This window comes from Hydractinia symbiolongicarpus, chromosome 7 (genome assembly GCF_029227915.1).
Source record: "Hydractinia symbiolongicarpus strain clone_291-10 chromosome 7, HSymV2.1, whole genome shotgun sequence".
In the NCBI taxonomy this organism is placed as follows: domain Eukaryota; kingdom Metazoa; phylum Cnidaria; class Hydrozoa; order Anthoathecata; family Hydractiniidae; genus Hydractinia; species Hydractinia symbiolongicarpus.
The window spans coordinates 10196137-10220246 of record NC_079881.1 but is presented as its reverse complement, the minus strand read 5'-3'; the positions used below and the strand labels follow the sequence as shown (position 1 = coordinate 10220246).

Here is a 24110-nt window from a genome sequence, read left to right as displayed (position 1 = left end):
ATTACAATGTCTTCTTGCAAATGACTAAAATATTTGAAGTGCCGTTGCTTCCAAACGCCCAGTAGTTGCTACCGAGGCACAAATAACGGCACAGATTCCACCGAGACTTGAACTCGGATCGCAGGATTCAGAGTCCTGAGTGCTAACCATTACACCATGGAACCTACAGAGGCTCTTCCGAGGTTCGCTTCGCGGAAACATCAATGATTCCGCCCGGGCTCGAACCGGGGACCTTGCGCGTGTAAAGCGCACGTAATAACCACTACACTACGGAATCTGGCACCTAACAAGCGACATGTTTTGGCTTCTTTCTCTAGCCATTTTAGTCTTGTATTGCTTTCCTTCGTCATAGATTCCATAATGCATTGGATTCGTAGTGTAGCGGTTATCACGTGCGCTTCACACGCGCAAGGTTCCCGGTTCGAGCCCGCTCGGAATCATTGTTGAGTTGCTAGTTTTGTAATAGGCGTCAAACATTTGATTCACTGCGGCTTTTAAAAGCCTTGCCCTGTGTGAGGATCGAACTCACGACCTTCAGATTATGAGACTGACGCGCTGCCTACTGTGCTAACAAGGCACTGTGCCCTAATCCAATGCATTTCAGAAGAACGTTGTTATTACAATGTCTTCTTGCAAGTGACTAATATATTTGAAGTGCCGTTGCTTCCAAACACCCAATAGGTGCTTCCGAGGCACAACTAACGGCACAGGTTTCACAGAGACTTGAACTCGGATCGCAGGATTCAGAGTCCTGAGTGCTAACCATTACACCATGGAACCTACAGAGGCTCTTCCGAGGTTCGCTTCGCGGAAACATCAATGATTCCACCCGGGCTCGAACCGGGGACCTTGCGCGTGTTAAGCGCACGTGATAACCACCACACTACGGAATCTGGCAACTAACAAGCGACATGTTTTTTGCTTTTTTCTCTAGCTATTTTAGCCTTGTATTGCTTTCCTTCGTCATCGGTTCCAAAATTCATTGGATTCCGTAGTGTAGCGGTTATCACGTGCGCTTCACACGCGCAAGGTTCCCGGTTCGAGCCCGCTCGGAATCATTGTTGAGTTGCTAGTTTTGTAATAGGCGTCAAACATTTGATTCACTGCGGCTTTTAAAAGCCTTGCCCTGTGTGAGGATCGAACTCACGACCTTCAGATTATGAGACTGACGCGCTGCCTACTGCGCTAACAAGGCACTGTGCCCTAATCCGATGCATTTCAGAAGAACGTTGTTATTACAATGTCTTCTTGCAAATGACTAAAATATTTCAAGTGCCGTTGCTTCCAAACGCCCAATAGGTGCTTCCGAGGCACAACTAACGGCACAGGTTCAACCGAGACTTGAACTCGGATCGCAGGATTCAAAGTCCTGAGTGCTAACCATTGCACCATGGAACCTACAGAGGCTCTTCCGAGGTTCGCTTCGCGGAAACATCAATGATTCCGCCCGGGCTCGAACCGGGGACCTTGCGCGTGTTAAGCGCACGTGATAACCACTACACTACGGAATCTGGCAACTAACAAGCGACATGTTTTTGCTTTTTTCTCTAGCTATTTTAGCCTTGTATTGCTTTCCTTCTTCATAGGTTCCTAAATTCATTGGATTCCGTAGTGTAGTGGTTATTACGTGCGCTTCACACGCGCAAGGTCCCCGGTTCGAGCCCGGGCGGAATCATTGTTGAGTTGCTAGTTTTGTAATAGGCGTCAAACCTTTGATTCACTGCGGCTTTTAAAAGCCTTGCCCTGTGTGAGGATCGAACTCACGACCTTCAGATTATGAGACTGACGCGCTGCCTACTGCGCTAACAAGGCACTGTGCCCTAATCCGATGCATTTCAGAAGAACGTTGTTATTACAATGTCTTCTTGCAAATGACTAAAATATTTCAAGTGCCGTTGCTTCCAAACGCCCAATAGGTGCTTCCGAGGCACAACTAACGGCACAGGTTCAACCGAGACTTGAACTCGGATCGCAGGATTCAAAGTCCTGAGTGCTAACCATTGCACCATGGAACCTACAGAGGCTCTTCCGAGGTTCGCTTCGCGGAAACATCAATGATTCCGCCCGGGCTCGAACCGGGGACCTTGCGCGTGTTAAGCGCACGTGATAACCACTACACTACGGAATCTGGCAACTAACAAGCGACATGTTTTTTGCTTTTTTCTCTAGCTATTTTAGCCTTGTATTGCTTTCCTTCGTCATAGGTTCCAAAATTCATTGGATTCCGTAGTGTAGCGGTTATCACGTGCACTTCACACGCGCAAGGTCCCCGTTCGAGCCCGGGCGGAATCATTGTTGAGTTGCTAGTTTTGTAATAGGCGTCAAACATTTGATTCACTGCGGCTTTTAAAAGCCTTGCCCTGTGTGAGGATCGAACTCACGACCTTCAGATTATGAGACTGACGCGCTGCCTACTGCGCTAACAAGGCACTGTGCCTGAATCCGATGCATTTCAGAAGAATGTTGTTATTACAATGTCTTCTTGCAAATGACTAAAATATTTCAAGTGCCGTTGCTTCCAAACACCCAATAGGTGCTTCCGAGGCACAACCATCGGCACAGGTTCCACCGAGACTTGAACTAGGATCGCAAGATTCAGAGTCCTGAGTGCTAACCATTACACTATGGAACCTACAGAGGCTCTTCCGAGGTTCGCTTCGAGGAAACATCAATGATTCCGCCCGGGCTCGAACCGGGGACCTTGCGCGTGTTAAACGCACGTGATAACCACTACACTACGGAATCTGGCAACTAACAAGCGACATGTTTTTGCTTTTTTCTCTAGCTATTTTAGCCTTGTATTGCTTTCCTTCGTCATAGGTTCCAAAATTCATTGGATTCCGTAGTGTAGCGGTAATCACGTGCGCTTCACACGCGCAAGGTCCCCGGTTCGAGCCCGGGCGGAATCATTGTTGAGTTGCTAGTTTCGTAATAGGCGTCAAACATTTGATTCACTGCGGCTTTTAAAAGCCTTGCCCTGTGTGAGGATCGAACTCACGACCTTCAGATTATGAGACTGACGCGCTGCCTACTGCGCTAACAAGGCACTGAGCCCTAATCCGATGCATTTCAGAAGATGGTATTACAATGTCTTTTTGCAAATGACTAAAATATTTCAAGTGCCGTTGCTTCCAAACGCCCAGTAGGTGCTTCCGAGGCACAACTAACGGCACAGGTTCCACCGAGACTTGAACTAGGATCGCAAGATTCAGAGTCCTGAGTGCTAAACATTACACTATGGAATCTACAGAGGCTCTTCCGAGGTTCGCTTCGCGGAAACATCAATGATTCCGCCCGGGCTCGAACCGGGGACCTTGTGCTTGTTAAGCGCACGTGATAACCACTACACTACGGAGTCTGTCAACTAACAAGCGACATGTTTTTGCTTTTTTCTCTAGCTCTTTTAGCCTTGTATTGCTTTCCTTCGTAATTGGTTCCAAAATTCATTGGATTCCGTAGTGTAGCGGTTATCACGTGCGCTTCACACGCCCAAGGTCCCCGGTTCGAGCCCGGGCGGAATCATCGTTGAGTTGCTAGTTTTGTAATAGGCGTCAAACATTTGATTCACTGCGGCTTTTAAAAGTCTTGCCCTGTGTGAGGATCGAACTCACGACCTTCAGATTATGAGATTGACGCGCTGCCTACTGCGCTAACAAGGCACTGTGCCCTAATCCGATGCATTTCAGAAGAACGTTGTTATTACAATGTCTTCTTGCAAATGACTAAAATATTTGAAGTGCCGTTGCTTCCAAACGCCCCATAGGTGCTTCCAAAGCACAAATAACGGCACAGGTTCCACCGAGACTTGAACTCGGATCGCAGGATTCAGAGTCCTGAGTGCTAAACATTACACTATGGAACCTACAGAGGCTCTTCCGAGGTTCGCTTCGCGGAAACATCATGATTCCGCCCGGGCTCGAACCGGGGACCTTGCGCGTGTTAAGCGCACGTGATAACCACTACACTACGGAGTCTGGCAACTAACAAGCGACATGTTTTTGCTTTTTTCTCTAGCTCTTTTAGCCTTGTATTGCTTTCCTTCGTAATCGGATCCAAAATTCATTGGATTCCGGTGTGTAGCGGTTATCACGTGCGCTTCACACGCCCAAGGTCCCCGGTTCGAGCCCGGGCGGAATCATTGTTGAGTTGCTAGTTTTGTAATAGGCGTCAAACATTTGATTCACTGCGGCTTTTAAAAGTCTTGCCCTGTGTGAGGATCGAACTCACGACCTTCAGATTATGAGATTGACGCGCTGCCTAGTGCGCTAACAAGGCACTGTGCCCTAATCCGATGCATTTCAGAAGAACGTTGTTATTACAATGCCTTCTTGCAGATGACTAAAATATTTGAAGTGCCATTGCTTCCAAACGCCCCATAGGTGCTTCCAAAGCACAAATAAGGGCACAGGTTCCACCGAGACTTGAACTCGGATTGCAGGATTCAGAGTCCTGAGTGCTAACCATTACACCATGGAACCTACAGAGGCTCTTCCGAGGTTCGCTTCGCGGAAACATCAATGATTCCGCCCGGGCTCGAACAGGGGACCTTGCGCGTGTTAAGCGCACGTGATAACCACTACACTACGAAATCTGGAAACTAACAAGCGACATGTTTTTGCTTTTTTCTCTAGCTATTTTAGCCTTGTATTGCTTTCCTTCGTCATAGGTTCCAAAATTCATTGGATTGCGTAGTGTAGCGGTTATCACGTGCGCTTCACACGCGCAAGGTCCCCGGTTCGAGCTCGGGCGGAATCATTGTTGAGTTGCTAGTTTTGTAATAGGCGTCAAACATTTGATTCACTGCGGCTTTTAAAAGCCTTGCCCTGTGTGAGGATCGAACTCACGACCTTCAGACTATGAGACTGACGCGCTGCCTACTGCGCTAACAAGGCACTGTGCCCTAATCCGATGCATTTCAGAAGAACGTTGTTATTACAATGTCTTCTTGCAAATGACTAACATATTTCAAGTGCCGTTGCTTCCAAACGCCCAATAGGTGCTTCCGAGGCACAACTAACGGCACAGGTTCCACCGAGACTTGAACTCGGATCGCAGGATTCAGAGTCCTGAGTGCTAACCATTACACCATGGAACCTACAGAGGTTCTTCCGAGGTTCGCTTCGCGGAAACATCAATAATTCCGTCCGGGCTCGAACCGGGGACATTGCGCGTGTTAAGCGCACGTGATAACCACTACACTACGGAATCTGGCAACTAACAAGCGACATGTTTTTGCTTTTTTCTCTAGCTGTTTTAGCCTTGCATTGCTTTCCTTTGTCATCGGTTCCAAAATTCATTTGATTCCGTAGTGTAGCGGTTATCACGTGCGCTTCACACGTGCAAGGTCCCCGGTTCGAGCCCGGGCGAAATCATTGTTGAGTTGCTAGTTTTGTAATAGGCGTCAAACATTTAATTCACTGCGGCTTTTAAAAGCCTTGCCCTGTGTGAGAATGGAACTCACGACCTTCATATTATGAGACTGACGCGCTGCCTACTGCGCTAACAAGGCACTGTGCCCTAATCCGATGCATTTCAGAAGAACGTTGTTATTACAATGTCTTCTTGCAAATGACTGAAATATTTGAAGTGCCGTTGCTTCCAAACGCCCAATAGGTGCTTCCGAGGCACAAATAACGGCACAGGTTCCACCGAGACTTGAACTCGGATCGCAAGATTCAGAGACCTGAGTGCTAACCATTACACCATGGAACCTACAGAGGCTCTTCCGAGGTTCGCTTCGCGGAAACATCAATGATTCCGCCCGGGCTCGAACCGGGGACCTTGCGCGTGTAAAGCGCACGTGATAACCACTACACTACGGAATCTGACAACTAACAAGCGACATGTTTTTGCTTTTTTCTCTAGCTATTTTAGCCTTGTATTGCTTTCCTTCGTCACAGGTTACAAAATTCATTGGATTCCGTAGTGTAGCGGTTATCACGTGCGCTTCACACGCGCAAGGTCCCCGGTTCGAGCCCGGGCGGAATCATTGTTGAGTTGCTAGTTTTGTAAAAGGCGTCAAACATTTGATTCACTGCGGCTTTTAAAAGCCTTGCCCTGTGTGAGGATCGAACTCACGACCTTCAGACTATGAGACTGACGCGCTGCCTACTGCGCTAACAAGGCACTGTGCCCTAATCCGATGCATTTCAGAAGAACGTTGTTATTACAATGTCTTCTTGCAAATGACTAACATATTTCAAGTGCCGTTGTTTCCAAACGCCCAATAGGTGCTTCCGAGGCACAACTGACGGCACAGGTTCCACCGAGACTTGAACTCGGATCGCAGGATTCAGAGTCCTGAGTGCTAACCATTACACCATGGAACCTACAGAGGTTCTTCCGAGGTTCGCTTCGCGGAAACATCAATAATTCCGTCCGGGCTCGAACCGGGGACATTGCGCGTGTTAAGCGCACGTGATAACCACTACACTACGGAATCTGGCAACTAACAAGCGACATGTTTTTGCTTTTTTCTCTAGCTGTTTTAGCCTTGCATTGCTTTCCTTTGTCATCGGTTCTAAAATTCATTTGATTCCGTAGTGTAGCGGTTATCACGTGCGCTTCACACGCGCAAGGTCCCCGGTTCGAGCCCGGGCGAAATCATTGTTGAGTTGCTAGTTTTGTAATAGGCGTCAAACATTTAATTCACTGCGGCTTTTAAAAGCCTTGCCCTGTGTGAGAATGGAACTCACGACCTTCATATTATGAGACTGACGCGCTGCCTACTGCGCTAACAAGGCACTGTGCCCTAATCCGATGCATTTCAGAAGAACGTTGTTATTACAATGTCTTCTTGCAAATGACTGAAATATTTGAAGTGCCGTTGCTTCCAAACGCCCAATAGGTGCTTCCGAGGCACAAATAACGGCACAGGTTCCACCGAGACTTGATCTCGGATCGCAAGATTCAGAGTCCTGAGTGCTAACCATTACACCATGGAACCTACAGAGGCTCTTCCGAGGTTCGCTTCGCGGAAACATCAATGATTCCGCCCGGGCTCGAACCGGGGACCTTGCGCGTGTAAAGCGCACGTGATAACCACTACACTACGGAATCTGACAACTAACAAGCGACATGTTTTTGCTTTTTTCTCTAGCTATTTTAGCCTTGTATTGCTTTCCTTCGTCACAGGTTACAAAATTCATTGGATTCCGTAGTGTAGCGGTTATCACGTGCGCTTCACACGCGCAAGGTCCCCGGTTCGAGCCCGGGCGGAACCATTGTTGAGTTGCTAGTTTTGTAATAGGCGTCAAACATTTGATTCACTGCGGCTTTTAAAAGCCTTGCCCTGTTTGAGGATCAAACTCACGACCTTCAGATTATGAGACTGACGCGCTGCCTACTGCGCTAACAAGGCACTGTGCCCTAATCCGATGTATTTCAGAAGAACGTTGTTATTATAATGTCTTCCGCCCGGACTCGAACCGGGGACCTTGCGCGTGTTAAGCGCACATGATAACCACTACACTACGGAATCTGGCAACTAACAAGCGACATGTTTTTGCTTTTTTCTCTAGCTATTATAGCCTTGTATTTCTTTCCTTTGTCATCGGTTCCAAAATTCATTGGATTCCGTAGTGTAGCGGTTATCACGTGCGCTTCACACGCGCAAGGTCCCCGGTTCGAGCCCGGGCGGAATCATTGTAGAGTTGCTAGTTTTTTAATAGGCGTCAAACATTTGATTCACTGCGGCTTTTAAAAGCCTTGCCCTGTGTGAGAATCGAACTCACGATGAGACTGACGCGCTGCCTACTGCGCTAACAAGGCACTGTGCCCTAATCCGATGCATTTCAGAAGAACGTTGTTATTACAATGTCTTCTTGCAAATGACTGAAATATTTGAAGTGCCGTTGCATCTAAACGCCCAATAGGTGCTTCCGAGGCACAAATAACGGCACAGGTTCCACCGAAACTTAAACTCGGATCGCAAGATTCAGAGTCCTGAGTGCTAACCATTACACCATGGAACCTACAGAGGCTCTTCCGAGGTTCGCTTTGCGGAAACATCAATGATTCCGCCCGGGCTCGAACCGGGGACCTTGCGCGGGTAAAGCGCACGTGATAAGCACTACACTACGGAATCTGGCAACTAACAAGCGACATGTTTTTGCTTTTTTCTCTAGCTATTTTAGCCTTGTATTGCTTTCCTTCGTCATCGGTTCCAAAATTCATTGGATTCCGTAGTGTAGTGGTTATCACGTGCGCTTCACACGCGCAAGGTCCCCGGTTTGAGCCCGGGCGGAATCATTGTTGAGTTGCTAGTTTTGAAATAGGCGTCAAACATTTGATTCACTGCGGCTTTTAAAAGCCTTGCCCTGTGTGAGGATCGAACTCACGACCTTCAGATTATGAGACTGACGCGCTGCCTACTGCGCTAACAAGGCACTGTGCCCTAATCCGATGCATTTCAGAAGAACGTTGTTATTACAATGTCTTCTTGCAAATGACTAAAATATTTGAAGTGCCGTTGCTTCCAAACGCCCAATAGGTGCTTCCGCGGCAAAACTAACGGCACAGGTTCCACCGAGACTTGAACTCGGATCGCAGGATTCAGAGTCCTGAGTGCTAACCATTACACCATGGAACCTACAGAGGCTCTTCCGAGGTTCGCTTCGCGGAAACATGAATGATTCCGCCCGGGCTCGAACCGGGGACCTTGCGCGTGTTAAGCGCACGTGATAACCACTACACTACGGAATCTGGCAACTAACAAGCGACATGTTTTTGCTTTTTTCTCTAGCTATTTTAGCCTTGTATTGCTTTCCTTCGTCATAGGTTCCAAAATTCATTGGATTCCGTAGTGTAGCGGTTATCACGTGCGCTTCACACGCGCAATGTCCCCGGTTCAAGCCCGGGCGGAATCATTGTTGAGTTGCTAGTTTTGTAATAGGCGTCAAACATTTGATTCACTGCGGCTTTTAAAAGCCTTGCCCTGTGTGAGGATCGAACTCACGACCTTCAGATTATGAGACTGACGCGCTGCCTACTGCGCTAACAAGGCACTGTGCCCTAATCCGATGCATTTCAGAAGAACGTTGTTATTACAATGTCTTCTTGCAAATGACTAAAATATTTCAAGTGCCGTTGCTTCCAAACGCCCAATAGGTGCTTCCGAGGCACAACTAACGGCACAGGTTCCACCGAGACTTGAACTCGGATCGCAGGAGTCAGAGCCCTGAGTGCTAACCATTACACCATGGAACCTACAGAGGCTCTTCCGAGGTTCGCTTCGCGGAAACATCAATGATTCCGCCCGGGCTCGAACCGGGGACCTTGCGCGTGTAAAGCGCACGTGATAACCACTACACTACGGAATCTGACAACTAACAAGCGACATGTTTTTGCTTTTTTCTCTAGCTATTTTAGCCTTGTATTGCTTTCCTTTGTCATCGGTTCCAAAATTCATTTGATTCCGTAGTGTAGCGGTTATCACGTGCGCTTCACACGCGCAAGGTCCCCGGTTCGAGCCCGGGCGAAATCATTGTTGAGTTGCTAGTTTTGTAATAGGCGTCAAACATTTAATTCACTGCGGCTTTTAAAAGCCTTGCCCTGTGTGAGAATGGAACTCACGACCTTCATATTATGAGACTGACGCGCTGCCTACTGCGCTAACAAGGCACTGTGCCCTAATCCGATGCATTTCAGAAGAACGTTGTTATTACAATGTCTTCTTGCAAATGACTGAAATATTTGAAGTGCCGTTGCTTCCAAACGCCCAATAGGTGCTTCCGAGGCACAAATAACGGCACAGGTTCCACCGAGAGTTGAACTCGGATCGCAAGATTCAGAGTCCTGAGTGCTAACCATTACACCATGGAACCTACAGAGGCTCTTCCGAGGTTCGCTTCGCGGAAACATCAATGATTCCGCCCGGGCTCGAACCGGGGACCTTGCGCGTGTAAAGCGCACGTGATAACCACTACACTACGGAATCTGACAACTAACAAGCGACATGTTTTTGCTTTTTTCTCTAGCTATTTTAGCCTTGTATTGCTTTCCTTCGTCACAGGTTACAAAATTCATTGGATTCCGTAGTGTAGCGGTTCTCACGTGCGCTTCACACGCGCAAGGTCCCCGGTTCGAGCCCGGGCGGAATCATTGTTGAGTTGCTAGTTTTGTAATAGGCGTCAAACATTTGATTCACTGCGGCTTTTAAAAGCCTTGCCCTGTTTGAGGATCAAACTCACGACCTTCAGATTATGAGACTGACGCGCTGCCTACTGCGGTAACAAGGCACTGTGCCTAATCCGATGTATTTCAGAAGAACGTTGTTATTATAATGTCTTCCGCCCGGACTCGAACCGGGGACCTTGCGCGTGTTAAGCGCACATGATAACCACTACACTACGGAATCTGGCAACTAACAAGCGACATGTTTTTGCTTTTTTCTCTAGCTATTATAGCCTTGTATTTCTTTCCTTTGTCATCGGTTCCAAAATTCATTGGATTTCGTAGTGTAGCGGTTATCACGTGCGCTTCACACGCGCAAGGTCCCCGGTTCGAGCCCGGGCGGAATCATTGTAGAGTTGCTAGTTTTTTAATAGGCGTCAAACATTTGATTCACTGCGGCTTTTAAAAGCCTTGCCCTGTGTGAGAATCGAACTCACGACCTTCATATTATGAGACTGACGCGCTGCCTACTGCGCTAACAAGGCACTGTGCCCTAATCCGATGCATTTCAGAAGAACGTTGTTATTACAATGTCTTCTTGCAAATGACTGAAATATTTGAAGTGCCGTTGCATCTAAACGCCCAATAGGTGCTTCCGAGGCACAAATAACGGCACAGGTTCCACCGAAACTTAAACTCGGATCGCAAGATTCAGAGTCCTGAGTGCTAACCATTACACCATGGAACCTACAGAGGCTCTTCCGAGGTTCGCTTTGCGGAAACATCAATGATTCCGCCCGGGCTCGAACCGGGGACCTTGCGCGGGTAAAGCGCACGTGATAAGCACTACACTACGGAATCTGGCAACTAACAAGCGACATGTTTTTGCTTTTTTCTCTAGCTATTTTAGCCTTGTATTGCTTTCCTTCGTCATCGGTTCCAAAATTCATTGGATTCCGTAGTGTAGTGGTTATCACGTGCGCTTCACACGCGCAAGGTCCCCGGTTTGAGCCCGGGCGGAATCATTGTTGAGTTGCTAGTTTTGAAATAGGCGTCAAACATTTGATTCACTGCGGCTTTTAAAAGCCTTGCCCTGTGTGAGGATCGAACTCACGACCTTCAGATTATGAGACTGACGCGCTGCCTACTGCGCTAACAAGGCACTGTGCCCTAATCCGATGCATTTCAGAAGAACGTTGTTATTACAATGTCTTCTTGCAAATGACTAAAATATTTGAAGTGCCGTTGCTTCCAAACGCCCAATAGGTGCTTCCGCGGCAAAACTAACGGCACAGGTTCCACCGAGACTTGAACTCGGATCGCAGGATTCAGAGTCCTGAGTGCTAACCATTACACCATGGAACCTACAGAGGCTCTTCCGAGGTTCGCTTCGCGGAAACATGAATGATTCCGCCCGGGCTCGAACCGGGGACCTTGCGCGTGTTAAGCGCACGTGATAACCACTACACTACGGAATCTGGCAACTAACAAGCGACATGTTTTTGCTTTTTTCTCTAGCTATTTTAGCCTTGTATTGCTTTCCTTCGTCATAGGTTCCAAAATTCATTGGATTCCGTAGTGTAGTGGTTATCACGTGCGCTTCACACGCGCAAGGTCCCCGGTTTGAGCCCGGGCGGAATCATTGTTGAGTTGCTAGTTTTGAAATAGGCGTCAAACATTTGATTCACTGCGGCTTTTAAAAGCCTTGCCCTGTGTGAGGATCGAACTCACGACCTTCAGATTATGAGACTGACGCGCTGCCTACTGCGCTAACAAGGCACTGTGCCCTAATCCGATGCATTTCAGAAGAACGTTGTTATTACAATGTCTTCTTGCAAATGACTAAAATATTTGAAGTGCCGTTGCTTCCAAACGCCCAATAGGTGCTTCCGCGGCAAAACTAACGGCACAGGTTCCACCGAGACTTGAACTCGGATCGCAGGATTCAGAGTCCTGAGTGCTAACCATTACACCATGGAACCTACAGAGGCTCTTCCGAGGTTCGCTTCGCGGAAACATCAATGATTCCGCCCGGGCTCGAACCGGGGACCTTGCGCGTGTTAAGCGCACGTGATAACCACTACACTACGGAATCTGGCAACTAACAAGCGACATGTTTTTGCTTTTTTCTCTAGCTATTTTAGCCTTGTATTGCTTTCCTTCGTCATAGGTTCCAAAATTCATTGGATTCCGTAGTGTAGCGGTTATCACGTGCGCTTCACACGCGCAATGTCCCCGGTTCAAGCCCGGGCGGAATCATTGTTGAGTTGCTAGTTTTGTAATAGGCGTCAAACATTTGATTCACTGCGGCTTTTAAAAGCCTTGCCCTGTGTGAGGATCGAACTCACGACCTTCAGATTATGAGACTGACGCGCTGCCTACTGCGCTAACAAGGCACTGTGCCCTAATCCGATGCATTTCAGAAGAACGTTGGTATTACAATGTCTTCTTGCAAATGACTAAAATATTTTAAGTGCCGTTGCTTCCAAACGCCCAATAGGTGCTTCCGAGGCACAACTAACGGCACAGGTTCCACCGAGACTTGAACTCGGATCGCAGGAGTCAGAGCCCTGAGTGCTAACCATTACACCATGGAACCTACAGAGGCTCTTCCGAGGTTCGCTTCGCGGAAACATCAATGATTCCGCCCGGGCTCGAACCGGGGACCTTGCGCGTGTAAAGCGCACGTGATAACCACTACACTACGGAATCTGACAACTAACAAGCGACATGTTTTTGCTTTTTTCTCTAGCTATTTTAGCCTTGTATTGCTTTCCTTCGTCACAGGTTACAAAATTCATTGGATTCCGTAGTGTAGCGGTTATCACGTGCGCTTCACACGCGCAAGGTCCCCGGTTCGAGCCCGGGCGGAATCATTGTTGAGTTGCTAGTTTTGTAATAGGCGTCAAACATTTCATTCACTGCGGCTTTTAAAAGCCTTGCCCTGTGTGAGGATCGAACTCACGACCTTCAGACTATGAGACTGACGCGCTGCCTACTGCGCTAACAAGGCACTGTGCCCTAATCCGATGCATTTCAGAAGAACGTTGTTATTACAATGTCTTCTTGCAAATGACTAACATATTTCAAGTGCCGTTGCTTCCAAACGCCCAATAGGTGCTTCCCAGGCACAACTAACGGCACAGGTTCCACCGAGACTTGAACTCGGATCGCAGGATTCAGAGTCCTGAGTGCTAACCATTACACCATGGAACCTACAGAGGTTCTTCCGAGGTTCGCTTCGCGGAAACATCAATAATTCCGTCCGGGCTCGAACCGGGGACATTGCGCGTGTTAAGCGCACGTGATAACCACTACACTACGGAATCTGGCAACTAACAAGCGACATGTTTTTGCTTTTTTCTCTAGCTGTTTTAGCCTTGCATTGCTTTCCTTTGTCATCGGTTCCAAAATTCATTTGATTCCGTAGTGTAGCGGTTATCACGTGCGCTTCACACGCGCAAGGTCCCCGGTTCGAGCCCGGGCGAAATCATTGTTGAGTTGCTAGTTTTGTAATAGGCGTCAAACATTTAATTCACTGCGGCTTTTAAAAGCCTTGCCCTGTGTGAGAATGGAACTCACGACCTTCATATTATGAGACTGACGCGCTGCCTACTGCGCTAACAAGGCACTGTGCCCTAATCCGATGCATTTCAGAAGAACGTTGTTATTACAATGTCTTCTTGCAAATGACTGAAATATTTGAAGTGCCGTTGCTTCCAAACGCCCAATAGGTGCTTCCGAGGCACAAATAACGGCACAGGTTCCACCGAGACTTGAACTCGGATCGCAAGATTCAGAGTCCTGAGTGCTAACCATTACACCATGGAACCTACAGAGGCTCTTCCGAGGTTCGCTTCGCCGAAACATCAATGATTCCGCCCGGGCTCGAACCGGGGACCTTGCGCGTGTAAAGCGCACGTGATAACCACTACACTACGGAATCTGACAACTAACAAGCGACATGTTTTTGCTTTTTTCTCTAGCTATTTTAGCCTTGTATTGCTTTCCTTCGTCACAGGTTACAAAATTCATTGGATTCCGTAGTGTAGCGGTTCTCACGTGCGCTTCACACGCGCAAGGTCCCCGGTTCGAGCCCGGGCGGAATCATTGTTGAGTTGCTAGTTTTGTAATAGGCGTCAAACATTTGATTCACTGCGGCTTTTAAAAGCCTTGCCCTGTTTGAGGATCAAACTCACGACCTTCAGATTATGAGACTGACGCGCTGCCTACTGCGCTAACAAGGCACTGTGCCCTAATCCGATGCATTTCAGAAGAACGTTGTTATTACAATGTCTTCTTGCAAATGACTGAAATATTTGAAGTGCCGTTGCTTCCAAACGCCCAATAGGTGCTTCCGAGGCACAAATAACGGCACAGGTTCCACCGAGACTTGAACTCGGATCGCAAGATTCAGAGTCCTGAGTGCTAACCATTACACCATGGAACCTACAGAGGCTCTTCCGAGGTTCGCTTCGCCGAAACATCAATGATTCCGCCCGGGCTCGAACCGGGGACCTTGCGCGTGTAAAGCGCACGTGATAACCACTACACTACGGAATCTGACAACTAACAAGCGACATGTTTTTGCTTTTTTCTCTAGCTATTTTAGCCTTGTATTGCTTTCCTTCGTCACAGGTTACAAAATTCATTGGATTCCGTAGTGTAGCGGTTCTCACGTGCGCTTCACACGCGCAAGGTCCCCGGTTCGAGCCCGGGCGGAATCATTGTTGAGTTGCTAGTTTTGTAATAGGCGTCAAACATTTGATTCACTGCGGCTTTTAAAAGCCTTGCCCTGTTTGAGGATCAAACTCACGACCTTCAGATTATGAGACTGACGCGCTGCCTACTGCGCTAACAAGGCACTGTGCCTAATCCGATGTATTTCAGAAGAACGTTGTTATTATAATGTCTTCCGCCCGGACTCGAACCGGGGACCTTGCGCGTGTTAAGCGCACATGATAACCACTACACTACGGAATCTGGCAACTAACAAGCGACATGTTTTTGCTTTTTTCTCTAGCTATTATAGCCTTGTATTTCTTTCCTTTGTCATCGGTTCCAAAATTCATTGGATTCCGTAGTGTAGCGGTTATCACGTGCGCTTCACACGCGCAAGGTCCCCGGTTCGAGCCCGGGCGGAATCATTGTAGAGTTGCTAGTTTTTTAATAGGCGTCAAACATTTGATTCACTGCGGCTTTTAAAAGCCTTGCCCTGTGTGAGAATCGAACTCACGACCTTCATATTATGAGACTGACGCGCTGCCTACTGCGCTAACAAGGCACTGTGCCCTAATCCGATGCATTTCAGAAGAACGTTGTTATTACAATGTCTTCTTGCAAATGACTGAAATATTTGAAGTGCCGTTGCATCTAAACGCCCAATAGGTGCTTCCGAGGCACAAATAACGGCACAGGTTCCACCGAAACTTAAACTCGGATCGCAAGATTCAGAGTCCTGAGTGCTAACCATTACACCATGGAACCTACAGAGGCTCTTCCGAGGTTCGCTTTGCGGAAACATCAATGATTCCGCCCGGGCTCGAACCGGGGACCTTGCGCGGGTAAAGCGCACGTGATAAGCACTACACTACGGAATCTGGCAACTAACAAGCGACATGTTTTTGCTTTTTTCTCTAGCTATTTTAGCCTTGTATTGCTTTCCTTCGTCATCGGTTCCAAAATTCATTGGATTCCGTAGTGTAGTGGTTATCACGTGCGCTTCACACGCGCAAGGTCCCCGGTTTGAGCCCGGGCGGAATCATTGTTGAGTTGCTAGTTTTGAAATAGGCGTCAAACATTTGATTCACTGCGGCTTTTAAAAGCCTTGCCCTGTGTGAGGATCGAACTCACGACCTTCAGATTATGAGACTGACGCGCTGCCTACTGCGCTAACAAGGCACTGTGCCCTAATCCGATGCATTTCAGAAGAACGTTGTTATTACAATGTCTTCTTGCAAATGACTAAAATATTTGAAGTGCCGTTGCTTCCAAACGCCCAATAGGTGCTTCCGCGGCAAAACTAACGGCACAGGTTCCACCGAGACTTGAACTCGGATCGCAGGATTCAGAGTCCTGAGTGCTAACCATTACACCATGGAACCTACAGAGGCTCTTCCGAGGTTCGCTTCGCGGAAACATGAATGATTCCGCCCGGGCTCGAACCGGGGACCTTGCGCGTGTTAAGCGCACGTGATAACCACTACACAACGGAATCTGGCAACTAACAAGCGACATGTTTTTGCTTTTTTCTCTAGCTATTTTAGCCTTGTATTGCTTTCCTTCGTCATAGGTTCCAAAATTCATTGGATTCCGTAGTGTAGCGGTTATCACGTGCGCTTCACACGCGCAATGTCCCCGGTTCAAGCCCGGGCGGAATCATTGTTGAGTTGCTAGTTTTGTAATAGGCGTCAAACATTTGATTCACTGCGGCTTTTAAAAGCCTTGCCCTGTGTGAGGATCGAACTCACGACCTTCAGATTATGAGACTGACGCGCTGCCTACTGCGCTAACAAGGCACTGTGCCCTAATCCGATGCATTTCAGAAGAACGTTGGTATTACAATGTCTTCTTGCAAATGACTAAAATATTTGAAGTGCCGTTGCTTCCAAACGCCCAATAGGTGCTTCCGAGGCACAACTAACGGCACAGGTTCCACCGAGACTTGAACTCGGATCGCAGGAGTCAGAGCCCTGAGTGCTAACCATTACACCATGGAACCTACGGAGGCTCTTCCGTGGTTCGCTTCGCGGAAACATCAATGATTCCACCCGGGCTCGAACCGGGGACCTTGCGCATGTTAAGCGCACGTGATAACCACTACACTACGGAATCTGGCAACTAACAAGCGACATGTTTTTGCTTTTTTCTCTAGCTATTTTAGCCTTGTATTGCTTTCCTTCGTCATAGGTTATAAAATTCATTGGATTCCGTAGTGTAGCGGTTATCACGTGCGCTTCACACGCGCAAGGTCCCCGGTTTGAGCGCGGGCGGAATCATTGTGGAGTTGCTAGTTTTGTAATAGGCGTCAAACATTTGATTCACTGCGGCTTTTAAAAGCCTTGCCCTGTGTGAGGATCGAACTCACGACCTTCAGACTATGAGACTGACGCGCTGCCTACTGCGCTAACAAGACACTGTGCCCTAATCCGATGCATTTCAGAAGAACGTTGTTATTACAATGTCTTCTTGCAAATGACTAACATATTTCAAGTGCCGTTGCTTCCAAACGCCCAATAGGTGCTTCCGAGGCACAACTAACGGCACAGGTTCCACCAAGACTTGAACTCCGATCGCAGGATTCAGAGTCCTGAGTGCTAACCATTACACCATGGAACCTACAGAGGCTCTTCCGAGGTTCGCTTCGCGGAAACATCAATGCTTCCGCCCGGGCTCGCACCGGGGACCTTGCGCGTGTTAAGCGCACGTGATAACCACTACACTACGGAATCTGGCAACTAACAAGCGACATGTTTTTGCTTTTTTCTCTAGCTATTTTAGCCTTGTATTGCTTTCCTTCGTCATAGGTTCCAAAATTCATTGGATTCCGTAGTGTAGCGGTTATCACCTGCGCTTCACACGTGCAAGGTCCCCGGTTCGAGCCCGGGCGGAATCATTGTTGAGTTGCTAGTTTTGTAATAGGCGTCAAACATTTGATTCACTGCGGCTTTTAAAAGCCTTGCCCTGTGTGAGGATCGAACTCACGACCTTCAGATTATGAGACTGACGCGCTGCCTACTGCGCTAACAAGGCACTGTGCCCTAATCCGATGCATTTCAGAAGAACGTTGTTATTGATTTTTTGATTTTTTTTTGATTTTTTTGATTTTCTCTTTATTTAACGTCGATAGATACAATAGTATTTAAATAACTAATTTAAATCGACAACAAAACGTAAAACAAGGCAAACAGCGATAAAAAATAAGAAAAATAAATAAATAAATAAGTAAAGTTAAAATATGTATGGTATATCCATGCATATTTTACAGGTGCAAGCATCACCTTCCCAAAATTTTATTGAGCTACGGAAGGCTTCGAGAGAAGGAGCATTCTTTGTAGCGTCAGGCACAGATATCCATAGCTTCCCTGCAATATTTGATAAAGTATTTAAGCCATAGTACGTTGTCCGACAAGTTGGTCGCCTGATCAAATTAAAGCAACGAAGGTTGTACTTGTTTTCCCTAACAGAAAATATCTCGTTCATATATAGAGGTGACAATCCATTTAGAAATTTGTAAACCTCTTTCATTAAATTCTGTAAATTGATGATGTGAATATTTTTAACATTACATAAAGATAAAAGTTCATCGTAACTGCCATTTATATCGTCCTGTATGATTCTTAGACAACGTTCATGAATACGATTGATTCGATTATTCGCAACTTTTCCACAAAACATCCATACTAAGGGACAGTAAGAAAACTGAGACAAAATAAATGAATTGAAGAGAAAACGCTTCATCTTGGGTGTCAAAAAGGAAGATATCCTTTGAAGCACGTTGAGTTTCCTACTAGCCTTATTACAGATGTTTTTGACATGCGAATGAAAGTTTAGTCTCGAGTCAATCGTAACACCAAGAAGCACTACAGACGATTTACACGCAATTTTCAAATGGTTAAATATCAAACTTTCATCGTGATGACCTAATACAATATATTGATACTTTTTCAAATTTATTGCTAAGTAATTTTCATAAAACCAATTATTAACTATGACCAAATTAGTAAGCAGTGTTTGTTTTACATCTTCTAATGAATTTTCACAAGCATATAAGGTGTTATCATCTGCAAAGTTACAAAGGGATGATTGAATAATGAACCAGAATAAATCGTTTATAGAATAATTGAAGAAAGGAGGTCCTAAGATTGATCCTTGTGGAACTCCAACTTGAAGAGGAAGCCATTCGCTAAAAGAAGAATTTATTCTGGTTCTCTGAAAACGATTTTTCAAGTATGAGTGAATAAATAATAAAGAAGATTCAGAAAAACCATAGGCATGCAGCTTTCCAATAAGCAAATCATGGTTGATAGTATTAAAAGCTTTTGAAAGGTCCATTAGCACTGCTCCAACTACACCCTTATTATCAAGTGTGCTTTTCCATTGTTCAATCATTCGAATGAGAGCATATTGTGTATTATAACCCTTTCTAAAGCCTGATAGATGAGGGCTGAGTTTGTCATGCATAAAAGTGTGCATTTGATTAAGAATAATTCTTTCAAAAACCTTTGATAAACAGGGAAGCAAGCTAACAGGTCTATAGTTCTCCATTACAATGTCTTCTTGCAAATGACTAAAATATTTGAAGTGTCGTTGCTTCCAAACGCCCAATAGGTGCTTCCGACGCACAAATAACGGCACAGGTTCCACCGAGACTTGAACTCGGATCGCAGGATTCAGAGTCCTGAGTGCTAACCATTACACCATGGAACCTACAGAGGCTCTTCCGAGGTTCGCTTCGCGGAAACATCAATGATTCCGCCCGGGCTCGAACCGGGGACCTTGCGCGTGTAAAGCGCACGTGATAACCACTACACAACGGAATCTGGCAACTAACAAGCGACATGTTTTTGCTTTTTTTCTAGCTTATTTAGCCTTGTATTGCTTTCCTTCGTCATAGGTTCCAAAATTCATTTGATAACGTAGTGTAGCGGTTATCACGTGCGCTTCACACGCGCAAGATCCCCGGTTCGAGCTCGGGCGGAATCATTGTTGAGTTGCTAGTTTGGTAATAGGCGTCAAACATTTGATTCACTGCGGCTTTTAAAAGCCTTGCCCTGTGTGAGGATCGAACTCACGACCTTCAGATTATGAGACTGACGCGCTGCCTACTGCACTAACAAGGCGCTGTGCCCTAATTCGATGCATTTCAGAAGAACGTTGTTATTACAATGTCTTCTTGCAAATGACTAAAGTATTTAAAGTGCCGTTGCTTCCAAACGCCCAATAGGTGCTTCCGAGGCACAAATAACGGCACAGGTTCCACCGAGACTTGAACTCGGATCCCAAGATTCAGAGTCCTGAGTGCTAACCATTACACCATGGAACCTACAGAGGCTCTTCCGAGGTTCGCTTCGCGGAAACATCAATGATTCCGCCCGGGCTCGAACCGGGGACCTTGCGCGTGTTAAGCGCACGTGATAACCACTACACTACGGAATCTGGCAACTAACAAGCGACATGTTTTTGCTTTTTTCTCTAGCTATTTTAGCCTTGTATTGCTTTCCTTCGTCATAGGTTCCAGAATTCATTGGATTCCGTAGTGTAGCGGTTATCACGTGCGCTTCACACGCGCAAGCTCCCCGGTTCGAGCCCGGGCGGAATCATTGTTGAGTTGCTAGTTTTGTAATAGGCGTCAAACATTTGATTCACTGCGGCTTTTAAAAGCCTTGCCCTGTGTGAGGATCGAACTCACGACCTTCAGATTATGAGACTGACGCGCTGCCTACTGCGCTAACAAGGCACTGTGCCCTAATCCGATGCATTTCAGAAGAACGTTGTTATTACAATATCTTCTTGCAAATGACTAAAATATTTGAAGTGCCGTTGCTTCCAAACGCCCAATAGGTGCTTCCGAGGCACAAATAACGGCACAGGTTCCACCGAGACTTGAACTCGGATCCCAAGATTCAGAGTCCTGAGTGCTAACCATTACACCATGGAACCTACAGAGGCTCTTCCGAGGTTCGCTTCGCGGAAACATCAATGATTCCGCCCGGGCTCGAACCGGGGACCTTGCGCGTGTAAAGCACACGTGATAACCACTACACTATGAAATCTGGCAACTAACAAGCGACATGTGTTTGCTTTTTTCTCTAGCTATTTTAGCCTTGTATTGCTTTCCTTCGTCATAGGTTCTAAAATTCATTGGATTACGTAGTGTAGCTGTTATCACGTGCGCTTTACACGCGCAAGGTCCCCGGTTCGAGCTCGGGCGGAATCATTGATGTTTCTGCGAAGCGAACCTCGGAAGAGCCCCTGTAGGTTCCATGGTGTAATGGTTAGCACTCAGGACTCTGAATCATGCGATCCGACCACTACACAACGGAATCTGGCAACTAAGAAGCGACATGTTTTTGCTTTTTTTCTAGCTTATTTAGCCTTGTATTGCTTTCCTTCGTCATAGGTTCCAAAATTCATTGGATAACGTAGTGTAGCGGTTATCACGTGCGCTTCACACGCGCAAGGTCCCCGGTTCGAGCTCGGGCGGAATCATTGTTGAGTTGCTAGTTTTGTAATAGGCGTCAAACATTTGATTCACTGCGGCTTTTAAAAGCCTTGCCCTGTGTGAGGATCGAACTCACGACCTTCAGATTATGAGACTGACGCGCTGCCTACTGCGCTAACAAGGCACTGTGCCCTAATCCGATGCATTTCAGAAGAACGTTGTTATTACAATGTCTTCTTGCAAATGACTAAAATATTTGAAGTGCCGTTGCTTCCAAACGCCCAATAGGTGCTTCCGAGGCACAAATAACGGCACAGGTTCCACCGAGACTTGAACTCGGATCCCAAGATTCAGAGTCCTGAGTGCTAACCATTACACCATGGAACCTACAGAGGCTCTTCCGAGGTTCGCTTCGCGGAAACATCAATGATTCCGCCCGGGCTCGAACCGGGGACCTTGCGCGTGTTAAGCGCACGTGATAACCACTACACTACGGAATCTGGCAACTAACAAGCGACATGTTTTTGCTTTTTTCTCTAGCTATTTTAGCCTTGTATTGCTTTCCTTCGTCATAGGTTCCAAAATTCATTGGATTCCGTAGTGTAGCGGTTATCACGTGCGCTTCACACGCGCAAGGTCCCCGGTTCGAGCCCGGGCGGAATCATTGTTGAGTTGCTAGTTTTGTAATAGGCGTCAAACATTTGAATCACTGCGGCTTTTAAAAGCCTTGCCCTGTGTGAGGATCGAACTCACGACCTTCAGATTATGAGACTGACCCGCTGCCTATTGCGCTAACAAGGCACTGTGCCCTAATCCGATGCATTTCAGAAGAACGTTGTTATTACAATGTCTTCTTGCAAATGACTAAAATATTTGAAGTGCCGTTGCTTCCAAACGCCCAATAGGTGCTTCCGAGGCACAAATAACGGCACAGGTTCCACCGAGACTTGAACTCATATCCCAAGATTCAGAGTCCTGAGTGCTAACCATTACACCATGGAACCTACAGAGGCTCTTCCGAGGTTCGCTTCGCGGAAACATAAATGATTCCGCCCGGGCTCGAACCGGGGACCTTGCGCGTGTAAAGCGCACGTGATAACCACTACACTATGGAATCTGGCAACTAACAAGCGACATGTTTTTGCTTTTTTCTCTAGCTATTTTAGCCTTGTATTGCTTTCCTTCGTCATAGGTTCCAAAATTCATTGGATTACGTAGTGTAGCGGTTATCACGTGCGCTTTACACGCGCAAGGTCCCCGGTTCGAGCTCGGGCGGAATCATTGATGTTTCTGCGAAGCGAACCTCGGAAGAGCCCCTGTAGGTTCCATGGTGTAATGGTTAGCACTCAGGACTCTGAATCCTGCGATCCGACCACTACACAACGGAATCTGGCAACTAACAAGCGACATGTTTTTGCTTTTTTCTCTAGCTATTTTAGCCTTGTATTGCTTTCCTTCGTCATAGGTTCCAAAATTCATTGGATTACGTAGTGTAGCGGTTATCACGTGCGCTTCACACGCGCAAGGTCCCCGGTTCGAGCTCGGGCGGAATCATTGTTGAGTTGCTAGTTTTGTAATAGGCGTCAAACATTTGATTCACTGCGGCTTTTAAAAGCCTTGCCCTGTGTGAGGATCGCTCTCACGACCTTCAGATTATGAGACTGACGCGCTGCCTACTGCGCTAACAAGGCACTGTACCCTAATACGATGCATTTCAGAAGAACGTTGTTATTACAATGTCTTCTTGCAAATGACTAAAATATTTGAAGTGCCGTTGCTTCCAAACGCCCAATAGGTGCTTCCGAGGCACAAATAACGGCACAGGTTCCACCGAGACTTGAACTTGGATCGCAGGATTCAGAGTCCTGAGTGCTAACCATTACACCATGGAACCTACAGAGGCTCTTCCGAGGTTCGCTTCGCGGAAACATCAATGATTCCGCCCGGGCTCGAACCGGGGACCTTGCGCGTGTAAAGCGCACGTGATAACCACTACACTACAGAATCTGGCAACTAACAAGCGACATGTTTTTGCTTTTTTCTCTAGCTATTTTAGCCTTGTATTGCTTTCCTTTGTCATACGTTCCAAAATTCATTGGATTCCGTAGTGTAGCACTTTTCACGTGCGCTTCACACGCGCAAGGTCCCCGGTTCGAGCACGGGCGGAATCATTGTTCAGTTGCTAGTTTTGTAATAGGCGTCAAACATTTGATTCACTGCGGCTTTTAAAAGCCTTGCCCTGTGTGAGGATCGAACTCACGACCTTCATATTATGAGACTGACGCGCTGCCTACTGCGCTAACAAAGCACTGTGCCCTAATCCGATGCATTTCAGAAGAATGTTGTTATTACAATGTCTTCTTACAAATGACTAAAATATTTGAAGTGCCGTTGCTTCCAAACGCCCAATAGGTGCTTCCGAGGCACAAATAACGGCACAGGTTCCACCGAGACTTGAACTCGGATCGCAGGATTCAGAGTCCTGAGTGCTAACCATTACACCATGGAACCTACAGAGGCTCTTTCGAGGTTCCGAGGAAACATCAATGATTCCGCCCGGGCTCGAACCGGGGACCTTGCGCGTGTAAAGCGCACGTGATAACCACTACACTACGGAATCTGGCAACTAACAAGCGACATGTTTTTGCTTTTTTTCTAGCTTATTTAGCCTTGTATTGCTTTCCTTCGTCATAGGTTCCAAAATTCTTTGGATAACGTAGTGTAGCGGTTATCACGTGCGCTTCACACGCGCAAGGTCCCCGGTTCGAGCTCGGGCGGAATCATTGTTGAGTTGCTAGTTTTGTAATAGGCGTCAAACATTTGATTCACTGCG

General features: G+C 46.9%; 90 non-coding genes across 90 annotated transcripts; 22 read left to right on the top strand and 68 right to left on the bottom strand.

Moving 5' to 3' along the window:
* Window positions 1–92: 92 nt before the first annotated feature.
* Trnaq-cug (transfer RNA glutamine (anticodon CUG)) lies at window positions 93–164 on the bottom strand. The gene has a single exon. It is a non-coding gene; the product is annotated as a tRNA-Gln (tRNA).
* Window positions 165–204: 40 nt separating this feature from the next.
* Window positions 205–277, bottom strand: Trnav-uac (transfer RNA valine (anticodon UAC)). Its single transcript has one exon. It is a non-coding gene; the product is annotated as a tRNA-Val (tRNA).
* Window positions 278–820: 543 nt separating this feature from the next.
* Trnav-aac (transfer RNA valine (anticodon AAC)) lies at window positions 821–893 on the bottom strand. Its single transcript has one exon. It is a non-coding gene; the product is annotated as a tRNA-Val (tRNA).
* A 229-nt stretch (window positions 894–1122) lies between these two features.
* On the bottom strand, window positions 1123–1195 carry Trnam-cau (transfer RNA methionine (anticodon CAU)). The gene has a single exon. It is a non-coding gene; the product is annotated as a tRNA-Met (tRNA).
* Window positions 1196–1326: 131 nt separating this feature from the next.
* On the bottom strand, window positions 1327–1398 carry Trnaq-uug (transfer RNA glutamine (anticodon UUG)). Its single transcript has one exon. It is a non-coding gene; the product is annotated as a tRNA-Gln (tRNA).
* Window positions 1399–1438: 40 nt separating this feature from the next.
* On the bottom strand, window positions 1439–1511 carry Trnav-aac (transfer RNA valine (anticodon AAC)). Its single transcript has one exon. It is a non-coding gene; the product is annotated as a tRNA-Val (tRNA).
* Window positions 1512–1602: 91 nt separating this feature from the next.
* Window positions 1603–1675, top strand: Trnav-cac (transfer RNA valine (anticodon CAC)). Its single transcript has one exon. It is a non-coding gene; the product is annotated as a tRNA-Val (tRNA).
* Window positions 1676–1739: 64 nt separating this feature from the next.
* Window positions 1740–1812, bottom strand: Trnam-cau (transfer RNA methionine (anticodon CAU)). Its single transcript has one exon. It is a non-coding gene; the product is annotated as a tRNA-Met (tRNA).
* Window positions 1813–1943: 131 nt separating this feature from the next.
* Trnaq-uug (transfer RNA glutamine (anticodon UUG)) lies at window positions 1944–2015 on the bottom strand. The gene has a single exon. It is a non-coding gene; the product is annotated as a tRNA-Gln (tRNA).
* A 40-nt stretch (window positions 2016–2055) lies between these two features.
* Trnav-aac (transfer RNA valine (anticodon AAC)) lies at window positions 2056–2128 on the bottom strand. Its single transcript has one exon. It is a non-coding gene; the product is annotated as a tRNA-Val (tRNA).
* A 228-nt stretch (window positions 2129–2356) lies between these two features.
* Window positions 2357–2429, bottom strand: Trnam-cau (transfer RNA methionine (anticodon CAU)). Its single transcript has one exon. It is a non-coding gene; the product is annotated as a tRNA-Met (tRNA).
* Window positions 2430–2672: 243 nt separating this feature from the next.
* On the bottom strand, window positions 2673–2745 carry Trnav-aac (transfer RNA valine (anticodon AAC)). Its single transcript has one exon. It is a non-coding gene; the product is annotated as a tRNA-Val (tRNA).
* A 91-nt stretch (window positions 2746–2836) lies between these two features.
* On the top strand, window positions 2837–2909 carry Trnav-cac (transfer RNA valine (anticodon CAC)). The gene has a single exon. It is a non-coding gene; the product is annotated as a tRNA-Val (tRNA).
* A 64-nt stretch (window positions 2910–2973) lies between these two features.
* Trnam-cau (transfer RNA methionine (anticodon CAU)) lies at window positions 2974–3046 on the bottom strand. Its single transcript has one exon. It is a non-coding gene; the product is annotated as a tRNA-Met (tRNA).
* A 239-nt stretch (window positions 3047–3285) lies between these two features.
* Trnav-aac (transfer RNA valine (anticodon AAC)) lies at window positions 3286–3358 on the bottom strand. Its single transcript has one exon. It is a non-coding gene; the product is annotated as a tRNA-Val (tRNA).
* A 543-nt stretch (window positions 3359–3901) lies between these two features.
* On the bottom strand, window positions 3902–3974 carry Trnav-aac (transfer RNA valine (anticodon AAC)). Its single transcript has one exon. It is a non-coding gene; the product is annotated as a tRNA-Val (tRNA).
* Window positions 3975–4406: 432 nt separating this feature from the next.
* On the bottom strand, window positions 4407–4478 carry Trnaq-cug (transfer RNA glutamine (anticodon CUG)). Its single transcript has one exon. It is a non-coding gene; the product is annotated as a tRNA-Gln (tRNA).
* A 40-nt stretch (window positions 4479–4518) lies between these two features.
* Window positions 4519–4591, bottom strand: Trnav-aac (transfer RNA valine (anticodon AAC)). The gene has a single exon. It is a non-coding gene; the product is annotated as a tRNA-Val (tRNA).
* Window positions 4592–5023: 432 nt separating this feature from the next.
* Window positions 5024–5095, bottom strand: Trnaq-cug (transfer RNA glutamine (anticodon CUG)). The gene has a single exon. It is a non-coding gene; the product is annotated as a tRNA-Gln (tRNA).
* Window positions 5096–5135: 40 nt separating this feature from the next.
* Trnav-aac (transfer RNA valine (anticodon AAC)) lies at window positions 5136–5208 on the bottom strand. The gene has a single exon. It is a non-coding gene; the product is annotated as a tRNA-Val (tRNA).
* Window positions 5209–5752: 544 nt separating this feature from the next.
* Window positions 5753–5825, bottom strand: Trnav-uac (transfer RNA valine (anticodon UAC)). The gene has a single exon. It is a non-coding gene; the product is annotated as a tRNA-Val (tRNA).
* A 91-nt stretch (window positions 5826–5916) lies between these two features.
* Trnav-cac (transfer RNA valine (anticodon CAC)) lies at window positions 5917–5989 on the top strand. Its single transcript has one exon. It is a non-coding gene; the product is annotated as a tRNA-Val (tRNA).
* A 268-nt stretch (window positions 5990–6257) lies between these two features.
* Trnaq-cug (transfer RNA glutamine (anticodon CUG)) lies at window positions 6258–6329 on the bottom strand. The gene has a single exon. It is a non-coding gene; the product is annotated as a tRNA-Gln (tRNA).
* Window positions 6330–6369: 40 nt separating this feature from the next.
* Window positions 6370–6442, bottom strand: Trnav-aac (transfer RNA valine (anticodon AAC)). Its single transcript has one exon. It is a non-coding gene; the product is annotated as a tRNA-Val (tRNA).
* Window positions 6443–6533: 91 nt separating this feature from the next.
* Window positions 6534–6606, top strand: Trnav-cac (transfer RNA valine (anticodon CAC)). The gene has a single exon. It is a non-coding gene; the product is annotated as a tRNA-Val (tRNA).
* A 380-nt stretch (window positions 6607–6986) lies between these two features.
* Trnav-uac (transfer RNA valine (anticodon UAC)) lies at window positions 6987–7059 on the bottom strand. The gene has a single exon. It is a non-coding gene; the product is annotated as a tRNA-Val (tRNA).
* A 90-nt stretch (window positions 7060–7149) lies between these two features.
* On the top strand, window positions 7150–7223 carry Trnav-cac (transfer RNA valine (anticodon CAC)). The gene has a single exon. It is a non-coding gene; the product is annotated as a tRNA-Val (tRNA).
* Window positions 7224–7406: 183 nt separating this feature from the next.
* Window positions 7407–7480, bottom strand: Trnav-aac (transfer RNA valine (anticodon AAC)). Its single transcript has one exon. It is a non-coding gene; the product is annotated as a tRNA-Val (tRNA).
* Window positions 7481–7571: 91 nt separating this feature from the next.
* On the top strand, window positions 7572–7644 carry Trnav-cac (transfer RNA valine (anticodon CAC)). The gene has a single exon. It is a non-coding gene; the product is annotated as a tRNA-Val (tRNA).
* Window positions 7645–8013: 369 nt separating this feature from the next.
* Trnav-uac (transfer RNA valine (anticodon UAC)) lies at window positions 8014–8086 on the bottom strand. Its single transcript has one exon. It is a non-coding gene; the product is annotated as a tRNA-Val (tRNA).
* A 91-nt stretch (window positions 8087–8177) lies between these two features.
* Window positions 8178–8250, top strand: Trnav-cac (transfer RNA valine (anticodon CAC)). The gene has a single exon. It is a non-coding gene; the product is annotated as a tRNA-Val (tRNA).
* A 64-nt stretch (window positions 8251–8314) lies between these two features.
* Trnam-cau (transfer RNA methionine (anticodon CAU)) lies at window positions 8315–8387 on the bottom strand. The gene has a single exon. It is a non-coding gene; the product is annotated as a tRNA-Met (tRNA).
* Window positions 8388–8518: 131 nt separating this feature from the next.
* Trnaq-cug (transfer RNA glutamine (anticodon CUG)) lies at window positions 8519–8590 on the bottom strand. Its single transcript has one exon. It is a non-coding gene; the product is annotated as a tRNA-Gln (tRNA).
* A 40-nt stretch (window positions 8591–8630) lies between these two features.
* Trnav-aac (transfer RNA valine (anticodon AAC)) lies at window positions 8631–8703 on the bottom strand. The gene has a single exon. It is a non-coding gene; the product is annotated as a tRNA-Val (tRNA).
* Window positions 8704–8794: 91 nt separating this feature from the next.
* On the top strand, window positions 8795–8867 carry Trnav-cac (transfer RNA valine (anticodon CAC)). Its single transcript has one exon. It is a non-coding gene; the product is annotated as a tRNA-Val (tRNA).
* Window positions 8868–8931: 64 nt separating this feature from the next.
* On the bottom strand, window positions 8932–9004 carry Trnam-cau (transfer RNA methionine (anticodon CAU)). The gene has a single exon. It is a non-coding gene; the product is annotated as a tRNA-Met (tRNA).
* A 243-nt stretch (window positions 9005–9247) lies between these two features.
* On the bottom strand, window positions 9248–9320 carry Trnav-uac (transfer RNA valine (anticodon UAC)). Its single transcript has one exon. It is a non-coding gene; the product is annotated as a tRNA-Val (tRNA).
* A 91-nt stretch (window positions 9321–9411) lies between these two features.
* Window positions 9412–9484, top strand: Trnav-cac (transfer RNA valine (anticodon CAC)). Its single transcript has one exon. It is a non-coding gene; the product is annotated as a tRNA-Val (tRNA).
* Window positions 9485–9864: 380 nt separating this feature from the next.
* Trnav-uac (transfer RNA valine (anticodon UAC)) lies at window positions 9865–9937 on the bottom strand. Its single transcript has one exon. It is a non-coding gene; the product is annotated as a tRNA-Val (tRNA).
* A 91-nt stretch (window positions 9938–10028) lies between these two features.
* Trnav-cac (transfer RNA valine (anticodon CAC)) lies at window positions 10029–10101 on the top strand. The gene has a single exon. It is a non-coding gene; the product is annotated as a tRNA-Val (tRNA).
* A 182-nt stretch (window positions 10102–10283) lies between these two features.
* On the bottom strand, window positions 10284–10357 carry Trnav-aac (transfer RNA valine (anticodon AAC)). Its single transcript has one exon. It is a non-coding gene; the product is annotated as a tRNA-Val (tRNA).
* Window positions 10358–10448: 91 nt separating this feature from the next.
* On the top strand, window positions 10449–10521 carry Trnav-cac (transfer RNA valine (anticodon CAC)). Its single transcript has one exon. It is a non-coding gene; the product is annotated as a tRNA-Val (tRNA).
* A 380-nt stretch (window positions 10522–10901) lies between these two features.
* On the bottom strand, window positions 10902–10974 carry Trnav-uac (transfer RNA valine (anticodon UAC)). Its single transcript has one exon. It is a non-coding gene; the product is annotated as a tRNA-Val (tRNA).
* A 91-nt stretch (window positions 10975–11065) lies between these two features.
* On the top strand, window positions 11066–11138 carry Trnav-cac (transfer RNA valine (anticodon CAC)). The gene has a single exon. It is a non-coding gene; the product is annotated as a tRNA-Val (tRNA).
* Window positions 11139–11202: 64 nt separating this feature from the next.
* Window positions 11203–11275, bottom strand: Trnam-cau (transfer RNA methionine (anticodon CAU)). Its single transcript has one exon. It is a non-coding gene; the product is annotated as a tRNA-Met (tRNA).
* A 131-nt stretch (window positions 11276–11406) lies between these two features.
* Window positions 11407–11478, bottom strand: Trnaq-cug (transfer RNA glutamine (anticodon CUG)). Its single transcript has one exon. It is a non-coding gene; the product is annotated as a tRNA-Gln (tRNA).
* A 40-nt stretch (window positions 11479–11518) lies between these two features.
* Trnav-aac (transfer RNA valine (anticodon AAC)) lies at window positions 11519–11591 on the bottom strand. Its single transcript has one exon. It is a non-coding gene; the product is annotated as a tRNA-Val (tRNA).
* Window positions 11592–11682: 91 nt separating this feature from the next.
* Window positions 11683–11755, top strand: Trnav-cac (transfer RNA valine (anticodon CAC)). The gene has a single exon. It is a non-coding gene; the product is annotated as a tRNA-Val (tRNA).
* A 64-nt stretch (window positions 11756–11819) lies between these two features.
* On the bottom strand, window positions 11820–11892 carry Trnam-cau (transfer RNA methionine (anticodon CAU)). Its single transcript has one exon. It is a non-coding gene; the product is annotated as a tRNA-Met (tRNA).
* A 131-nt stretch (window positions 11893–12023) lies between these two features.
* On the bottom strand, window positions 12024–12095 carry Trnaq-cug (transfer RNA glutamine (anticodon CUG)). Its single transcript has one exon. It is a non-coding gene; the product is annotated as a tRNA-Gln (tRNA).
* A 40-nt stretch (window positions 12096–12135) lies between these two features.
* On the bottom strand, window positions 12136–12208 carry Trnav-aac (transfer RNA valine (anticodon AAC)). Its single transcript has one exon. It is a non-coding gene; the product is annotated as a tRNA-Val (tRNA).
* A 91-nt stretch (window positions 12209–12299) lies between these two features.
* Trnav-cac (transfer RNA valine (anticodon CAC)) lies at window positions 12300–12372 on the top strand. Its single transcript has one exon. It is a non-coding gene; the product is annotated as a tRNA-Val (tRNA).
* A 64-nt stretch (window positions 12373–12436) lies between these two features.
* On the bottom strand, window positions 12437–12509 carry Trnam-cau (transfer RNA methionine (anticodon CAU)). The gene has a single exon. It is a non-coding gene; the product is annotated as a tRNA-Met (tRNA).
* A 243-nt stretch (window positions 12510–12752) lies between these two features.
* On the bottom strand, window positions 12753–12825 carry Trnav-uac (transfer RNA valine (anticodon UAC)). The gene has a single exon. It is a non-coding gene; the product is annotated as a tRNA-Val (tRNA).
* A 91-nt stretch (window positions 12826–12916) lies between these two features.
* Window positions 12917–12989, top strand: Trnav-cac (transfer RNA valine (anticodon CAC)). Its single transcript has one exon. It is a non-coding gene; the product is annotated as a tRNA-Val (tRNA).
* Window positions 12990–13257: 268 nt separating this feature from the next.
* Trnaq-cug (transfer RNA glutamine (anticodon CUG)) lies at window positions 13258–13329 on the bottom strand. The gene has a single exon. It is a non-coding gene; the product is annotated as a tRNA-Gln (tRNA).
* Window positions 13330–13369: 40 nt separating this feature from the next.
* On the bottom strand, window positions 13370–13442 carry Trnav-aac (transfer RNA valine (anticodon AAC)). The gene has a single exon. It is a non-coding gene; the product is annotated as a tRNA-Val (tRNA).
* Window positions 13443–13533: 91 nt separating this feature from the next.
* Window positions 13534–13606, top strand: Trnav-cac (transfer RNA valine (anticodon CAC)). The gene has a single exon. It is a non-coding gene; the product is annotated as a tRNA-Val (tRNA).
* A 268-nt stretch (window positions 13607–13874) lies between these two features.
* On the bottom strand, window positions 13875–13946 carry Trnaq-cug (transfer RNA glutamine (anticodon CUG)). Its single transcript has one exon. It is a non-coding gene; the product is annotated as a tRNA-Gln (tRNA).
* Window positions 13947–13986: 40 nt separating this feature from the next.
* Window positions 13987–14059, bottom strand: Trnav-uac (transfer RNA valine (anticodon UAC)). Its single transcript has one exon. It is a non-coding gene; the product is annotated as a tRNA-Val (tRNA).
* A 91-nt stretch (window positions 14060–14150) lies between these two features.
* Window positions 14151–14223, top strand: Trnav-cac (transfer RNA valine (anticodon CAC)). Its single transcript has one exon. It is a non-coding gene; the product is annotated as a tRNA-Val (tRNA).
* A 268-nt stretch (window positions 14224–14491) lies between these two features.
* Trnaq-cug (transfer RNA glutamine (anticodon CUG)) lies at window positions 14492–14563 on the bottom strand. The gene has a single exon. It is a non-coding gene; the product is annotated as a tRNA-Gln (tRNA).
* Window positions 14564–14603: 40 nt separating this feature from the next.
* On the bottom strand, window positions 14604–14676 carry Trnav-uac (transfer RNA valine (anticodon UAC)). Its single transcript has one exon. It is a non-coding gene; the product is annotated as a tRNA-Val (tRNA).
* A 91-nt stretch (window positions 14677–14767) lies between these two features.
* Trnav-cac (transfer RNA valine (anticodon CAC)) lies at window positions 14768–14840 on the top strand. Its single transcript has one exon. It is a non-coding gene; the product is annotated as a tRNA-Val (tRNA).
* A 182-nt stretch (window positions 14841–15022) lies between these two features.
* Window positions 15023–15096, bottom strand: Trnav-aac (transfer RNA valine (anticodon AAC)). Its single transcript has one exon. It is a non-coding gene; the product is annotated as a tRNA-Val (tRNA).
* A 91-nt stretch (window positions 15097–15187) lies between these two features.
* On the top strand, window positions 15188–15260 carry Trnav-cac (transfer RNA valine (anticodon CAC)). Its single transcript has one exon. It is a non-coding gene; the product is annotated as a tRNA-Val (tRNA).
* A 380-nt stretch (window positions 15261–15640) lies between these two features.
* On the bottom strand, window positions 15641–15713 carry Trnav-uac (transfer RNA valine (anticodon UAC)). Its single transcript has one exon. It is a non-coding gene; the product is annotated as a tRNA-Val (tRNA).
* Window positions 15714–15804: 91 nt separating this feature from the next.
* On the top strand, window positions 15805–15877 carry Trnav-cac (transfer RNA valine (anticodon CAC)). Its single transcript has one exon. It is a non-coding gene; the product is annotated as a tRNA-Val (tRNA).
* Window positions 15878–15941: 64 nt separating this feature from the next.
* Trnam-cau (transfer RNA methionine (anticodon CAU)) lies at window positions 15942–16014 on the bottom strand. The gene has a single exon. It is a non-coding gene; the product is annotated as a tRNA-Met (tRNA).
* A 131-nt stretch (window positions 16015–16145) lies between these two features.
* Window positions 16146–16217, bottom strand: Trnaq-cug (transfer RNA glutamine (anticodon CUG)). The gene has a single exon. It is a non-coding gene; the product is annotated as a tRNA-Gln (tRNA).
* Window positions 16218–16257: 40 nt separating this feature from the next.
* Trnav-aac (transfer RNA valine (anticodon AAC)) lies at window positions 16258–16330 on the bottom strand. Its single transcript has one exon. It is a non-coding gene; the product is annotated as a tRNA-Val (tRNA).
* Window positions 16331–16421: 91 nt separating this feature from the next.
* Trnav-cac (transfer RNA valine (anticodon CAC)) lies at window positions 16422–16494 on the top strand. The gene has a single exon. It is a non-coding gene; the product is annotated as a tRNA-Val (tRNA).
* A 64-nt stretch (window positions 16495–16558) lies between these two features.
* On the bottom strand, window positions 16559–16631 carry Trnam-cau (transfer RNA methionine (anticodon CAU)). The gene has a single exon. It is a non-coding gene; the product is annotated as a tRNA-Met (tRNA).
* A 243-nt stretch (window positions 16632–16874) lies between these two features.
* On the bottom strand, window positions 16875–16947 carry Trnav-aac (transfer RNA valine (anticodon AAC)). Its single transcript has one exon. It is a non-coding gene; the product is annotated as a tRNA-Val (tRNA).
* Window positions 16948–17792: 845 nt separating this feature from the next.
* On the bottom strand, window positions 17793–17865 carry Trnam-cau (transfer RNA methionine (anticodon CAU)). The gene has a single exon. It is a non-coding gene; the product is annotated as a tRNA-Met (tRNA).
* A 1605-nt stretch (window positions 17866–19470) lies between these two features.
* Trnaq-cug (transfer RNA glutamine (anticodon CUG)) lies at window positions 19471–19542 on the bottom strand. Its single transcript has one exon. It is a non-coding gene; the product is annotated as a tRNA-Gln (tRNA).
* Window positions 19543–19582: 40 nt separating this feature from the next.
* On the bottom strand, window positions 19583–19655 carry Trnav-uac (transfer RNA valine (anticodon UAC)). The gene has a single exon. It is a non-coding gene; the product is annotated as a tRNA-Val (tRNA).
* Window positions 19656–20086: 431 nt separating this feature from the next.
* Trnaq-cug (transfer RNA glutamine (anticodon CUG)) lies at window positions 20087–20158 on the bottom strand. Its single transcript has one exon. It is a non-coding gene; the product is annotated as a tRNA-Gln (tRNA).
* A 40-nt stretch (window positions 20159–20198) lies between these two features.
* On the bottom strand, window positions 20199–20271 carry Trnav-aac (transfer RNA valine (anticodon AAC)). The gene has a single exon. It is a non-coding gene; the product is annotated as a tRNA-Val (tRNA).
* A 228-nt stretch (window positions 20272–20499) lies between these two features.
* Trnam-cau (transfer RNA methionine (anticodon CAU)) lies at window positions 20500–20572 on the bottom strand. The gene has a single exon. It is a non-coding gene; the product is annotated as a tRNA-Met (tRNA).
* Window positions 20573–20703: 131 nt separating this feature from the next.
* On the bottom strand, window positions 20704–20775 carry Trnaq-cug (transfer RNA glutamine (anticodon CUG)). Its single transcript has one exon. It is a non-coding gene; the product is annotated as a tRNA-Gln (tRNA).
* A 40-nt stretch (window positions 20776–20815) lies between these two features.
* On the bottom strand, window positions 20816–20888 carry Trnav-uac (transfer RNA valine (anticodon UAC)). Its single transcript has one exon. It is a non-coding gene; the product is annotated as a tRNA-Val (tRNA).
* Window positions 20889–21388: 500 nt separating this feature from the next.
* Trnam-cau (transfer RNA methionine (anticodon CAU)) lies at window positions 21389–21461 on the bottom strand. Its single transcript has one exon. It is a non-coding gene; the product is annotated as a tRNA-Met (tRNA).
* A 131-nt stretch (window positions 21462–21592) lies between these two features.
* Window positions 21593–21664, bottom strand: Trnaq-cug (transfer RNA glutamine (anticodon CUG)). The gene has a single exon. It is a non-coding gene; the product is annotated as a tRNA-Gln (tRNA).
* A 40-nt stretch (window positions 21665–21704) lies between these two features.
* Window positions 21705–21777, bottom strand: Trnav-aac (transfer RNA valine (anticodon AAC)). The gene has a single exon. It is a non-coding gene; the product is annotated as a tRNA-Val (tRNA).
* Window positions 21778–21868: 91 nt separating this feature from the next.
* Window positions 21869–21941, top strand: Trnav-cac (transfer RNA valine (anticodon CAC)). Its single transcript has one exon. It is a non-coding gene; the product is annotated as a tRNA-Val (tRNA).
* A 380-nt stretch (window positions 21942–22321) lies between these two features.
* On the bottom strand, window positions 22322–22394 carry Trnav-uac (transfer RNA valine (anticodon UAC)). The gene has a single exon. It is a non-coding gene; the product is annotated as a tRNA-Val (tRNA).
* An 817-nt stretch (window positions 22395–23211) lies between these two features.
* Window positions 23212–23284, bottom strand: Trnav-uac (transfer RNA valine (anticodon UAC)). Its single transcript has one exon. It is a non-coding gene; the product is annotated as a tRNA-Val (tRNA).
* Window positions 23285–23716: 432 nt separating this feature from the next.
* Window positions 23717–23788, bottom strand: Trnaq-cug (transfer RNA glutamine (anticodon CUG)). Its single transcript has one exon. It is a non-coding gene; the product is annotated as a tRNA-Gln (tRNA).
* A 36-nt stretch (window positions 23789–23824) lies between these two features.
* Trnav-uac (transfer RNA valine (anticodon UAC)) lies at window positions 23825–23897 on the bottom strand. Its single transcript has one exon. It is a non-coding gene; the product is annotated as a tRNA-Val (tRNA).
* Between the last annotated feature and the right edge of the window lie 213 nt (window positions 23898–24110).